This window comes from Culex pipiens, chromosome 1 (assembly GCF_016801865.2).
Source record: "Culex pipiens pallens isolate TS chromosome 1, TS_CPP_V2, whole genome shotgun sequence".
NCBI classification, from domain to species: Eukaryota; Metazoa; Arthropoda; class Insecta; order Diptera; family Culicidae; genus Culex; species Culex pipiens.
The window spans coordinates 18312284-18327418 of record NC_068937.1 but is presented as its reverse complement, the minus strand read 5'-3'; the positions used below and the strand labels follow the sequence as shown (position 1 = coordinate 18327418).

General features: G+C 32.5%; 1 protein-coding gene across 1 annotated transcript in view; it reads right to left on the bottom strand.

The window, feature by feature from the left end:
* The window catches only part of LOC120415637 (uncharacterized protein DDB_G0271670), a 73868-nt gene that overhangs the window by 28030 nt on the left and 30703 nt on the right, over nt 1-15135 (bottom strand). Inside the window, exon 3 of the mRNA XM_039577236.2 lies at nt 3965-3997. The gene's annotated coding sequence lies outside the window, so the exon portion shown is untranslated. The remainder of the gene's footprint in view (nt 1-3964; nt 3998-15135) is intronic.

Below are 15135 nucleotides of genomic sequence, written 5' to 3'. Positions count from 1 at the left end.
CTAATTTCCAAATTGTTTTACTGTGTGTGTGTTACAAAATCTAACAATGTGTGTACACAAAACCTATAACAAAAAATAAACAAATAACCTATACATTTTTGGGGGCTTGTCATGCAAAGAGGGCATCAAAATATCAAATAATCTATGGTTTAAGAAGAAATAGTCTTACCAATTCAGTACTCCAAAGTTTTTGTCAAAATTTAAAATTTATTTTCTTTTTATAAATTTTGGACAATCTGTAGTAAACTATTAAGAATACATTGGAAAACATTTGTTTTTGTATTTATTTATTACCTATGAAACTATGAATTTTTAGAACACAGATCGATAAACGATACACTCTTAGTAAAAAATATGTTCATACACAGTAAAAAATTGTGTAAAATTGAAAACTGTAATTTTTACCTCAATTTAGACAGAAAAAGCGATATTACACCCTATTCCGGTGTAATATCGCTTTTTCTGTCTAAATTGCTAAAATTACACATTTTCAGAGGTAAAATTACATATTTTTGCTGACATAAAAAATGTACCACTTTTCAGATGTAATATTACCATGACTTTTTTTTCTGCGTACATTGATTAATATTTCGTTTATTTTTGACAGTAGCTTTACTGGTTTACATTTCTAGCGTTTTTTTTAAAGGCCCTTTAAGCTAATTTGTTATAGCCTTAAGACTTTGAAAAAAATGTATTGCTAAAATTCAAAAACCCAAAATTCGTTTGTTTTAACATTCCATTTTTTTTGTTATAAGAAACCAAAAAAGACACGATTTGAACTTGTGTTAAGGATGGTACCAGAGTTATCTTTTTTTGAGAATAATGTTTTTTTTGGGATAACATCGAACGTACGGTCATAAAAATTAAAAAAAATATGATGAGACAGAGAAAAAAAATTTCAAAAATGAAAATGAATCATTTTTAGGCAAAAAATGTTCATGTTCAAAAATGTTCATGAGGGAATGGTACCTCTGCAAAAAAATATTGAAAAAAAAAATCTGTTAATACATTCAAAATAATGTACTTTTGGGATTGAGTTGTTTGACCTGCTGAAAAACGGCCTAATAAAGTTTTAATATTGTGATTGTGAGTTTTTGTCAGGACAATTTTATTTAAAATTTTAATTTACTCTTTTTTCAACACGTGATATTTGAAAATTATTAGTTTTCTAGTCTTTGCAATTAAAATATTATTTATTCATTTTTTTCAAGTCTAGTCAAAATTAACATTTTGACAACAACCGTTAAAAAGATTAAAGAAATATACATTTTATTTTTAAATCTCAAAATTTCACATTTATTTAATTTTTAAATTATGGAAACTAACATTTTTCGAGACATCGTAAGTTAAATATAAGAAGGAAATACAATTTTTCACATTTTTTATACTTTTCAGATGTTACGTAATTTTTTTTTTCTTCTGAAAATTCCTTGTAGTTTTCAACGGCAATAAATAAATAAAATGAAAATTTACATACTAAAATTTAAAAAAAAATATTTTTGAATAGTTTGGCATTGTGTACACAGTAAAGTTACTTAAAAGTTAGCGGTAGCTCAAGGTTTAACCCCATAACACTAAATTTTAGTTGCAAAATAAAACTGCAAATTTAATTTGGTGAAAAATTGTGAAATTTTCATCAGGTGAACTAAAGACTCAGCTATCTTTATTTTACTGACATCATGGAAATTTAATTTGGTAAAAAAAACTCCAATCAAATTCAAATTACAATCAATAAGTGTAAGTAAAATTTTCTTTATTGTCATGGTTTTCAGTAAAAGTGTTTTTTTTTTGTTTAAAAAATATGGGAAAATTCTATTTGTAGATTATTTAAAACTTTTGTTTTTTAATAATTCTAGGAAATTATCAAACAAAATGTCTTTCTATCTTTTTTTTCTTATTTTGTATTTCGAACCAAATTGAATGAAAAACTTCAATTTTTTTCAATATAAAATACATTTAGCAACTTTGCGTTTTTTTTTTCATTCAATTATTGAATAACGTTACTTCAATTTTTTTCGGAAATCTTAAAAAAATATTTTAAGTTTACAGTTAGTGCTATGTATTTCGTAAAACTTTGTAATGAACAATATTTTCAAAAATGAGTACTTAATTGTATTTTTTCGGGATCAATTCCTAGCACTCTCTTTCAAGTTGTTCCCCGAATAAAAATCTATGAGAAGTCTCTAAGACGAAATAGGGGAAATATACCCATTTCAAGCCTAATAAGCGGTCGTGTTTGAATGATGCTGGATAATCTGGAGTGTTCCTTGAAATTTACTTAAACCAAGGACACCAACGAGTAGAGCTACTTTTTGTGAACATTTCTGTTTATTTTTACTTTTACTAAAAGTTATTCTATTCCTTTTACAAGCATTTGAAAAAAATATTCCAAAAATGCATTCTAATCAATCGAGTGCATTGGGCCACGCCCATTTTTCTATTTTCAGCCTAGTTCTTTTTTTTCTTCCAGCGCTCTTTTGGGACTGCTTTGTGCTGTCAAAATTGATGAAATTTTAAGCGAACATTCACGTAAAGTAGCATTTATAGCGAAACTTTCCTGGCAGCACTTGCTCACTCCAACAGGCGCTGCTGGTGGTGTTGGTGGCCACCCTTTGTTCTTTATTTGCCTTCGCTGCTCGCTCGGTTTTCGTCAGCCTTCGATTGGAATGGATCGACAAAAGTCAAACGTCAAAAGACTTGGTGTGTATGTTTTTTTTATGGCGCTTGCTTATTATTTACATGTTTCGGGAATATTTTTCAAGTGAGTGACTAACTAATGCTCAAAAGAACATGTTGCCGGTATTTGGAAGCAATTTCATATCTTAAGCGCTTTGAAAACGTACTGGTAAGTTTATAGACTAAATAGTATTTTTGGAGCTTTAATCGAGCATCAAACTCTCCATATGACGAATACAGGTGTTTGATTGGAAAAGGTATATTTCCCTTTATTTTATCGGGTTTAGGAAAAACTTCCAGAAGAAGAGTTTAAAATTGAAAAATGAATAAATTAAATTTATTAAATTCCATTCTGACTTCAAGTTAAAACTGGACCCTTTAACCAAATGAGCTCAAATTTACAGACTAGCTTCTGGGGCCATAAAACTTGAAAACTCTGGTTGATACACTCGAAATTTTTTCGTTTTCATATATCCGTTGGTCCTGCAAAATGCAGACTTGTTTTTTTTAATAAAAAATATTCAGTTTTTTTTAAATAGCAAAATTCTAGAAAATCACTAAGCATTACTTCCAAGCCAAAGTGTCTTTTAATGTACAATCCTATCGTATTCATTTTTTAATCCTTCAAAAGCAGCAAGAAGAAACAATTTGAAAAAAACGTTTTAAATCCGTTTGAACAAATTTTCAATTGGTTCCAAACCTTCAATAAAATTAAAAGAAACCCAAGCAGGCGACCCCCAGGAAATGATTGATTCTGTCAAGACCGCACAAATTCGATTATTTCTCGAGCCGTGCGTAGAATGTCGATCATCGGCTTTCAGCAAAACATAAGATGAGCAGAAAGGGTTGCACCCAAATTGGCTGTACGATTGGCTGGCTCTGCGGAATCGTTTTGGTTAAAATTGCCCAAAACTAGCCACCGAAATGGAAAGTGAATTTCGAAGCTGAAACATGTGTTGCGGGAAGCAGCGAGTGTGCAGGAAATTTGGGTGGTGGGAAGCGCTTCCAAAGTTGAATGGAAATCGATTTTCCACAAATCGACCACCCGTGTGTGTGTGTGTAGTTTGAGCTGAAATCGAAAGCACCTCCGAACAATCGACAATTGGAATTGACGGATTGGCATAATTGGATTTTTCCTGGGGTTTCGGGCAGGTTGCATAATAGTTCAAATTGATTTCAAGGTGATGCTTAAATTATGACAGGTGAACATTGGACAGATGAATTTAAAGTGAATGGTCGTTGAAATGTGAATTTTGAAATTACAGATTTTCAACTATTGATAACTTACCTTTATTTAAAAAAAAAAGAACAAGGAGTGAATCTGGAAAAGAGACAAAGAAAAATAAATGTTAAAGCATCTAAAAGCCAAGATTTTTCTTAAAATTGAAATGAAACAAATAATTTCATGATTTTTTCCTTAAATGACTATTTTATAACACAATTTCAACCAGAAATCAACCAAATCGCCAGACAGAAATGCCACGTGATGCAACCGGGGGGCTCACAGCTAGGAACAGACAAAACAAGCTTCGATTAACTTGCCCAAGCTCGGCCCAGCTGAAAGTATGGCCCCGCTCCAAATAACCAGGTATGTGCACGCGGTTAAGTACACGTGTCTGGCTGGCTATGCACAGGTACAGTTTCCTTCCCAGTGAGCACCGAGATTGTAGGAGGAGTGCACCACACACAAACACACGTGATTTTACGGCAAAACAAGCTTTCCATCTTCCTTTCACTGCTACTCAAGAGAAGCAGAATGTTGCTTTGAGTAGTCTTCTGGGGGAAAAACTTTGACGTAATGCCATAAAGGCGCTTGCTATAAAGTAGAGAATTGTTACGTTGACAGCTTGAAAGCTGCCATGATGACAAAAAGTATTCAAAGTTATGTTCTATCAATATTCAAAGCAGTTTGTTTCACTTTATTTTTTCACAAAATATCGGTTTTGTTTCATGAAATTCAATATTTATTACTTACAATAAAGTTTACACAAATTCTATTTTAAATTTCCTAACCTACAAATCTGGAGTTTTTTTTGTAAAGGTCCAATAAACCAAATTTTCAGTTTTTGCTTTTTGGGTGTTTTTGAAACCGCCTTGAGTCAGGGGTATTAAAAAACACCCAAAAAGCAAAAACTAAAAATTTGGATTATTGGACATTTTCAAAAAAAAAAAAAATCCAGAAATGAGCAATTCTCTACGCAATCTGTATTTTCCCTTAATTTTAATTTTAATTTTTTAATCCGTCTGAAACTCTTTTGGTGCCTTCAGTATGCCCAAAGAAGCCATTTTGCATCATTAGTTTGCCCATATAATTTTCCATACAAATTTGGCAGCTGTTCATACAAAAATGATATTAGAAAATTCAAAAATCTGTATCTTTTGAAGATTTTTTTTTATCGATTTGGTTTCTTCGGCAAAGTTGTAGGTATTTATAAGGACTACACTGAAAAAATGATAAACGGTGTAAAAATTGGGGATTTTTTATTTCACTTTTTGACACTTAAACTTGATTTGCAAAAAAACACCATTTTATTTTTTTTCTGATATATTTTAGGGGATATCAAATGCCAACTTTTCAGAAATTTACAGAACGGGCAAAAAATCTTAGATCGAGTTATGATTTTTTTTTAAATCAAGGTATTGGGCGCAAAAAATTTGCAATTCAAAAATACTTTAGTGAAATTTTAATAAAGTGCACCGTTTTTATGTTACAGCCATTTTCTGATATCTTTTATGAAAATAGTCGCAGTTATTCATTTTTTTAAATTAGTGCACATGTTTGCCCACTTTTGAAAAACATATTTTTGAAAAGCTGAGAAAATTCTCAGACATTGTTAATTGTATCAAATGTTCCTAAGATACACAGAAAAAAATATTTCTGTAAATTTACATTATTTATCATGTACCAAAAGGTATCATGATAAATGATGTATATTTACATTAGGTTCATTGGAAATTTACATTATATTCATTGGAAATTTACACTAGTTTTGAAAATTTACATTAGTTTTGGAATTTACATTAGTTTTGAATTTACATTAGTTCAAATCAACTAATTCTGATTGGCCAATAAGAATGAGAAGCTGGACTTGGATTGCAGTAGGAAAAGGGTGTGGCCTATTATCTATTTTAAAATGAGTGAAGCGGGCAGCAAATGATTCGAAATTATGATTTTAAAAAGTTGTTTCACAGGTAGGGGACGCTTTCTCGTCGACGGCCAAGTGGAATAACGCTGAACTGGAATCGAACGGACGACGGGTAGAATGTTCGGTGTTACTGCTGCTACCCGCTGCCGACTGAGCCATCTTTGCATTTTATAAACGAGCGGCTAAAGCATCAACTTGTTCAGGGCGCGGCTCAGGCAGTTGGCCAGCGAAGTATGAGAGCGACAGAAAGAGAACCAAATATAACTATTTTTAGTTCGGGTAGTTTTGAAGTTTGGCAGAAATACATTGGATATATGATTTACATTAGATAGGAATTTACAGGAAGCCGAACACGGGTAGAAATTCATCAGATTTGAGTTTCCATGCTCAACGTTTCCATTAGATTCATGATTTACATTAGATTTAGATTTACATTGGAGTAATTTCCATGACTTTTTACTCTTTACATCATATTTCAACATTACATTGAGTGAGTTTACATAAGAAACAGTAATTACGTGCTGTGTAAATTTACATATTATTTCTGTGTATCTTTATTTGAAAATTGGGTGATTACCAATTTTTTTCTGTTCATTTTTCTTTCAGTTGCTGTATTTCAACAACTAGAGGTCAGATCTTGTTTATCTGCATCAATCCCAAATATGTGTAAACTGTAAAATAAACAAGATTACAACAAAAAAAGAAAATGACCAAAAAAAGCGTTTTCCGGCAAATCGGCAAAATAATTAGTTTTAAACCTTTTGAAATATTAATAGCGATTTTGAAATTTTGACCATAGTTTTTAGAAAATTTCCAAAAGGTTTATTTTTTACACCGAAAATTGCATCGTTTCCAACTTCGATCGAGAAAAGGTGGCTAATCGGGTAGCACTTAGAAATATTCATTTTTCCTAATTTTAGGCAATTAACGGTCTTCTAAGGGTTCTCAGCTACCTCAAACTACCTACCTAAACGATGATGGGCCCTATGTTCAAAATTTGGAAAAAAGTCATTATTAAAAAAAAAACCGAAACAAGGAAAACGACACACTTCATCAAGTTTTACACTTTTTGACTGTAAATTCAATTTTATATCCAAAATTCATTTTTGAAAAAAGTTCAAAAGTTTTTATGAAACTTTTCAAAAAATAACTGTTTTTTTCTTGGTGGGGGTGAAATTTGTCAAAACCGAGTTTTTGTAAAAAAATGAATAAATGGGGCCATTTTTCCGTGTAATAATTTTCCAGAAAAGTCCATTTAATAACTTGCACTTTTGCCGAACATACCAAGTCGATCGGGAGTTCCATTCTCAAGCTACAAATTGTCGAAAATTTTATGACACTTTTGTATGTTTCTATCAGCCGGACCCTGAGATGACAGTTTTCGTGAGTTGCGCGTATTCACCGACAGATGGCCAGTGGGCCTCGTCGGAGTCCGCCCAATAAATACGCAACTCAAAATTTGCACGGGAAACTTTTTTTCGTGACGGCTTTCGTGGCACGCTCACTTTAACTTTGTCGAAACAAGGCATAAACTTTATTTAATTAAACTATTCGCCATTTTCAAAAGTTTGGCGAGATAATATCGAAGGCCGCCATCTTACGCTCAGTTTGTATGGGAGCTGTCAACATGCTCCTTGGCTGGCTTGTATGCTTCCAATTAATGATGCAAAATGACTTATTTTGACAAAAGAAAGTGATGGACAAAGGTTCAGTCAAATAAAAAATAAAATAAAAAATAGCAAAAATTTGACGAAAATCTGAAAAAAAATCGCAAATATTTAATAAAAATCTGCATTTTCAGAAACTCATAAAAAATGTCATTTTAAACAAAAATATATGATATTTTAGATTCAATTTGAAAGTTTCCTTAGTGTAACACACCAATGCAAGTTTGATTTCAAGTTGATTTCAAGATTTGACACATTTAAAAAATATAAATATATAGTTTTTTTTGCAGGGTTGTGACAGTTACATGACTGTTATGATGTACAATATTTTGTGATGACAATTGTTTTCATTTTTCGAAAATTTTGCTTGAAATTGTAAATATCCAATAAATAGCCTTAGAGCACAGTGTGGAAATTAAGGTTCTTAGATATTTTTGGATGTACCGGGCGGCAATCAAATTGTCTTAGAATATTGAATTGACCTTTGTGGCACCCCCTATAGCGTGATGCAGATGCTATGATTTGCTAATTTTGCTTGAAATTTTAAATTTAAATTAAATAAAAATTTTACCAGCCTTATAATTTTTTTTAAATTGTTGTTTTTGTAAAAAAAATATTATCTTCAAAAAAAATTAAATTAAAAAATTAATCTATAATTTCGATTTGTTTGACTTCAATTTTTAAAATATATATATTTTTTTGTATATTGCACCATAAAATACTAAATTCCAAAATCTTATAAACATTCCGCTTTGTTTGTCATGCCTTTGTTGTTAAAATAAACTTTTTTTTTACATTGTTCGATATAATATTTCAAAAAAAAAATCCAAAATGATGGAAGATTTTTCGCGATGCCCTTAAAGAAATGTGCTTCCCAATTTTTCATGCAAAACTTGGATTATTTTGAAAATCATATTAAAAACTATTAAAATGTGAGTATTTATAAAAAATCGAATAGAGTTGCCAAATATAAAGGTTATTTCTTGGAAAATTTTAAAAACATTAGCTTTTTTCTTTAACACGCTTTTTTAGAATTATAAAAATAAGAAGTATTGCGAGAAAAAAATAACTTCTTCCCAAAACTACTTTTTTCAACGTGGCTTCAAAATTTGTATTCTTTACAATTGTATCGTGATTTTTTTTAATTTTATATCGTTGGGCTGTGTTATTTAAATAAATTTTAAACTATTTGTTTTTAAAACAAAATAATCTATTTTATATAACAAAATTGTGCAGAAATTAAAAGGTCTTGAGAAAACAGTCAAAAAATTAATGATTTGTATTATTAATAATATCTGAGTATTTTTAACAACAAAACTGATTTTTTTTTTACATTTTAGTCTTTTCCTCCACAAATTTTCTCATGTTATGAAAATCCATGCAAACTTTGTTTTCTTTGAAATTCAAATTTAAATAAAAAAAAAGCTTTTTTTTAAGGTAAATCCGATTTGGGTTGTAGGAATATTACGTTCACTAAGATTTTCGGGATACTTTTGTGCTGCATAAGATTAAGTTTTGTTTTTAATATACGAAACCCGGTGAAAAAAATATAATTTAACCCAAATGTGTCGAATTTCTCGTCACAATGTCCTGATGCAAACAATGATCGAGCTCGAGCTGTCACAGCCCTGCGAAATATGTTGGCTGACATATCGGGCGGTCAGTGCAAAAAATCCAGCTAGAAGTCGTCTGAAAAAATACTTTTGTTAGAATGAGATAGCAAACCTGCCAAGTAATCATACTTTGAATGTGTTGGTAAATTTGTGACTACAAAGCTTTATTTAGAGAAAATTTCAACAGTTTAAATCAAAATTGTTGACGATGAAAACAAAAAAAAATCTTTTACAATCTTAGTTAAAAATATTCAAAATTTGATAGAACTTAATATTCATCTTTAACATTAAAATAAATGCAAAAATTTTAGTAAAAGTTGAAGAATTTGGGAAATAAAACGATTGAATTTATGTACTTTAATCATCGATTTTCGTCGATATGACTTTTTGAAAAAAAATACATATAGTCAATTCCTTTATTATGGCGATTAGTGACATTTTGTCACATTGTCATAATGGTGCTTGCCAAAAAAGCAGCTGTCAAAAATTACTGCTGATCGCACCGTTCACCATTATGGCTCAAGCTATGCTCCGTCCAAGAAATTCAATGCGGAAAAGATGTTTCCATACCGAACAGAATTCCTTGCGCTTCGCAAACAGGCCCCAATAACCTAGCTCTTACCGGTAGAAAAACAACATTTTTCTAAACGCAATGCCTACTGCTCGCGGTCGCTGTTGTTGTTATTGTTCCACTGACACAAATGTCGGCGGCGCCGCCGCCACCCTGATCAGAATTCAAAGTAAACTAGTTTTGATGCCCTTCCTCCAAATGGAACTCCTCGCGCAGATTGACTTCTTTTATGGCAAGATGGCGTCGGCTTTAAATTAACAGGTTAGCTCGGATTGAGTTACAATGTTTCAACGGTGGATATTTCCCCTTGCTCACTTGCCGCGAAGCGACCACCCAAATATGGGCTCAAAATTTGAAACAGTTGCCGAGATATTTGCTTTCAAAAGTGCGAGGTGCGTGCCATAAAACGCGCCCGCTCATTATCGCGCAACTATTTCGAGCAAAACTGTTCGACAAGCTGCGGTTTTCGATTGGGAGCAACTTAATTGCAGTTCTGCGTGCCTGAAATGTGATGCCGTAGCCGTTCGTTCTACAAACGCTCTCTAATATAAGTGCATCTCAATTCGCTCTAATTGGAAGTGGGAATTTTCCTGCGGTTTGTTCCGTTCTCTTGCTAAAGGCATTCGAGGGGGAAGGCCCTTTTCTAGGTTAGAATGCTGCGGTTGGAAACCCTTCAATTATCGCGAAACCACTTATCGAGTTTTGCTATAAAAATTTGACAGGCGGCGCGCGAGCGCCATAATGGCGCTCGTTACTTATTTCTTTGAACATTTTAGTTTTAAAAAACTTCCCATGATCTCCAAGCGGGGTAAGGTTAAGCGGTTCCATCGCGTTGGTCACCAACGAAGAAGTAAAACCCGCGCCGAAAAGCAATAAACACAATTATAGCAAACGCGGCTGCGTGCTTTTCAGAGCTGGACGAGCTCCCCGTTAAGTTTTGCTCGCGCGAATTGCCTCTATTTACGGTACTTTTTCTGGGCGAGTAGTGTTTGTGATTGTGATTTATTGGCTTGTGTCGTAAAGTCAGATGGTTACAGTTGGAAGTACCACCCGGTGGAGATAAAACGGAATCGCTGCGGGTGTGAGTCATTTGCCGGCTGGGAACGATGATGGATTGGGTTTTGATCGTTTGACAGCTGGGAACACGAGCGATAAGTTTGCTATAAAAATGACAAGTTGACGTTTAACAGGTCAATGCTTGACGATAAGACAACATTGTTTTTTTTCTAACAAGGTGGCAGTTTGACGCCATTATGGCAGGTGCTATAATTTATTCTAAGTTTGCTTTATGCAAACCATTTATATTTACTCTTACGCCATTTCAAAGCTTCAAACATCATCAAAATTCAACTCTCGTTCTGCCATAAAAAGTTGCACTTCAAATTTTAACAAACCCAATTTGCATTTCTCCACACGGCAATTTCGCCCCTCAATTTCGTCAACTATTCACCTCACGAGAGCGTGCTGTGGTCACTCCGTGCCCTACTTGGTTGTCGGCTCCAAAACGGTGCGAAATTCCCTAATTTATGGATGGGGTAATCTTGATAGAGAGGCGCAGCGCGCTCCTCACCTCCGAGCGCGGTACAATTTGCATACGCAATTATATCGTTTGCGATTGTGGCAACGTGGGGCGAAACGGGACGCTTCAAACTGTCATTAAACTTGCAAACCTTCAAGCTTCAAAAACTACTAATTTTGAGTGATAAACGATAAGTCGGTCAAAACATATCGTTTTGATCGTTTTACCCCGATTTTGGGATTTTGGGCTCCCTCGGTGAGGTTGTTGTCACACCACGCGTCATCGTTGGGTGATGTTCAAATACGGTGGCCGCCGCGCCGGTGTGTATCTTCCCAACTTGGGGAGTACACAAACAAACAGAGGTAATTTGTTTCGTCTCTTGGTAATTGTTGGAGGTTCACCGAGCACATGGTATGAGATTTTTTTTATAGTCTTGCAAAAATGACAAGACTTGTTTTTAACAGAAAAATAAACATAAATTTGACTGTAACAACTCACAAGTCAAATTACAAGCTTGAACAAATCAAGAAAATATTGAGAGTAAACATGTTGCACGACACTAAGACCAATGACCAGTATTTTGAAATTTTTGAAATGAAGGGCGAAATATTGAATTATTGGCCCTTTTAAATAATAGTCTTGATTCCAAATTTTTGAAATGATTTTTTTCGAAAAGATCATAAATTGCACAAATGTTTCATTTTTCATCATTTTTAATTTCACCAAAAGTTTCTGAAATATTGGAATTTGAAAACGTGGGAATGTTTGAATGAGACTTGAAAAAATAAAAATGTGCATGTCTGGAGTTTTTTTTTTTTGAAAAGGTCCTATAAACCAAATTTTAAATTTTTGCTTTATGGGTGTTTTTAGAACCGCCTTGAGTCAGGGGTATTCAAAAACACCCAAAAAGCAAAAATTTAAAATTTGGTTCATAGGACCTTTTCAAAAAAAAAACTCAAGATGTGTCTTTTTCTTTTATTCGTTGTATTACAGCAACCAGACATCTTTAATGCCTATTAGGAGATTTTCTAAACCTTTCGAAAAAATATTTTCATGGATAAGCAATTATGGACACTTTTTAAAACAAATCAAAATACAGGATTATTTTAGTTAAAAATAAACCTTAAATGGCTATTTCTTGAGAGCACCGTAAACACATTTTTTTGCAATTCCGTCGTGAAACTACTTACTTTTCCTGTCATTCTTGAACGACAAAATAGCCTACTTTTCTGTACCAAAAATAACAGAATCGAATAGCAACACTTTCCAAAATAAATGCTGAAAAGTTCTACTTTTCAGCACTCAAATGAGTGCTGAAAAGTTGAACTTTTCAGCACTTGTTTCGAAAAGAAACACTTTTCAACATTTTTTTGATTTAAACGATTTATTGACAAAATACATGAAAATTTGACATAAAATTTCACTCAGTGTGTGTTTTTTGGAATTGCAAAAAATGTTGTATGGAACTCGTTGCAAAACTTGATATTTTCAGCACTCTTCGTATTTATCCAACTCGGTGAACCTCGTTGGATAAATGTACGACTCGTGCTGAAAAAATCCTCTTTTTGCAACTTGTTGCATAAACTACTATTTGCAATTCCGTCGTGAAACTACTTACTTTTCCTGTCATTCTTGAACGACGAAATAGCCTACTTTTCTGAACCAAAAATAACAGAATCGAATAGCAACACTTTTCAAAATAAATGCTGAAAAGTTCTACTTTTCAGCACTCAAATGGGTGCTGAAAAGTTGAACTTTTCAGCACTTGTTTCGAAAAGTAACACTTTTCAACATTTTTTGATCTAAACGTCAAAATACATGAAAATTCGACTTAAAATTTCACTCAATGGGTGTTTTTCGGAATTGCAAAAAATGTTGTATGGAACTCGTTGCAAATATTGATTTTTTCAGCACTCTTCGTATTTATCCAACTCGGTAAACCTCGTTGGATAAATGTACGTCTCGTGCTGAAAAAATCCTCTTTTTGCAACTTGTTGCATAAACTACTATTATTTTATCAAAAAAAAAAAATGACTTTTTTATATCATAACTCGGTGCCATTTTTTGCCCATGAGCAACTCTCTACGAAATCGGCCGATTTCGACCATTTTTATTTTTTGTATTTTTTGATTTGGCTCAAACTTTGTGGGGGCCTTCCCTATGACCAAATATGCTATTTTGTGTCATTTGGTCACCCATACAAGTCTCCATACAATTTTTGCTGCTGTCCATACAAAAATGGTATGTAAATATTCAAACAGCTGTAACTTTTGAGTGAATTTTCTGATCAATTTGGTGTCTTGGGCAAAGTTGTAGGTATTGTTGAGGACTTTTGAGAAAAAAATAGGTACACGGAAAAAAAATTGCAGATTTTTTTATCAACTTTTTTTTCACTAAAACTCAATTTCCCAAAATACGTATTTTTTGATTTTCGAGATTTTTTGATATGTTTTAGGGGACAAAAATCCGCAACTTTTGAGCCATAGAGAAACATGGTCAAAAAATCTGCCGCCGTGTTATGATTTTTTGAAAAAATAGTGATTTTTGGAAAAAATCGAAGTTTTATGCAAAAACAAGTTTGACACTACTTTTTAATGCAAAATTGAATTTGCAATCGAAAAGCATTTTACAGATTTTTTGATAAAGGGCTCCGTTTTCAAGATATAGCCACCGAAAGTTTGATTTTAGCGAAATATTTGCAGTTTTTCAATTTTTAAAAATAGTGACCATGAGTGACCATTTCTAAAAATATATTTTTTTGAAAAGTTCAGAAAATTTGCTATAAAATTGTCTAAGAGACATTGAAGATTGGACCTCTGGTTGCTGAAATACAGCGGCTTAAAGAAAAAGAAACACGAAAATTGAAGTTTTCTAAGTCTCACCCAATCAGCCCACCATTTTCTAATGACGATATCTCAGCAATTAATGGTCCGATTTTCAATGTTAATACATGAAACATTCGTGAAATTTTCTGATCTTTTCGAAAAAAATATTTTGAATTTTTTAATCAAGACTAACATTTTGAAAGGGCCAAATATTGAATATTACGCCCATTTAAAATGCTAGTCTTGATTTAAAAAACTTCTATTTTCGTGTTTCTTTTTCTTAAAGCGGCTCTATCTCAGCAACCCGAGGTCCAATCTTCAATGTCTTTTAGACAATTTTATAGCAAATTTTCTGAACTTTAAAAAAAAATATTTTTAGAAATGGTCACTCATAGTCACTATTTTTAAAAATTGAAAAACTGCAAATATTTCGCTAAAATCAAACTTTCGGTTGCTATATCTTGAAAACGGAGCCCTTTATCAAAAAATCTGTAAAATGCTTTTCGATTGCAAATTCAATTCAAACATATCAAAAAATCTCGAAAATCAAAAAATACGTATTTTGGGAAATTGAGTTTTAGTAAAAAAAAGTTGATAAAAAAATCTGCAATTTTTTTTTTCCGTGTACCTATTTTTTTCTCAAAAGTCCTCAACAATACCTACAACTATGCCGAAGACACCAAATTGATCAGAAAATTCACTCAAACGTTACAGCTGTTTGAATATTTACATACCATTTTTGTATGGACAGCAGCCAAAATTGTATGGAGACTTGTATGGATGAACCAATCACACAAAATAGTTTATGTGGTCATAGGGAAGGCCCCCACAAAGTTTGAGCCAAATCAAAAAATACAAATAAAATCCATTTCCGGTTTTGGTAGAGAATTGCTCCCATGCTTCTCTATGGCTTAAAAGCTGCGTTTTTTGTCCCTTAGAACATGAAAAAATAAAAAATATAACAAATATTGAAAAAAAAACAAGTTAATTAAAACCAACAAAAATTTTATCGCCGATAATGGACGATAACTCATTTTCAAAATCTTTTTAAAAACGACCTAATTAATCTTGATTTCAAACCTCAGTACTAAATACTGAAAATTGTTCACAAAATAACG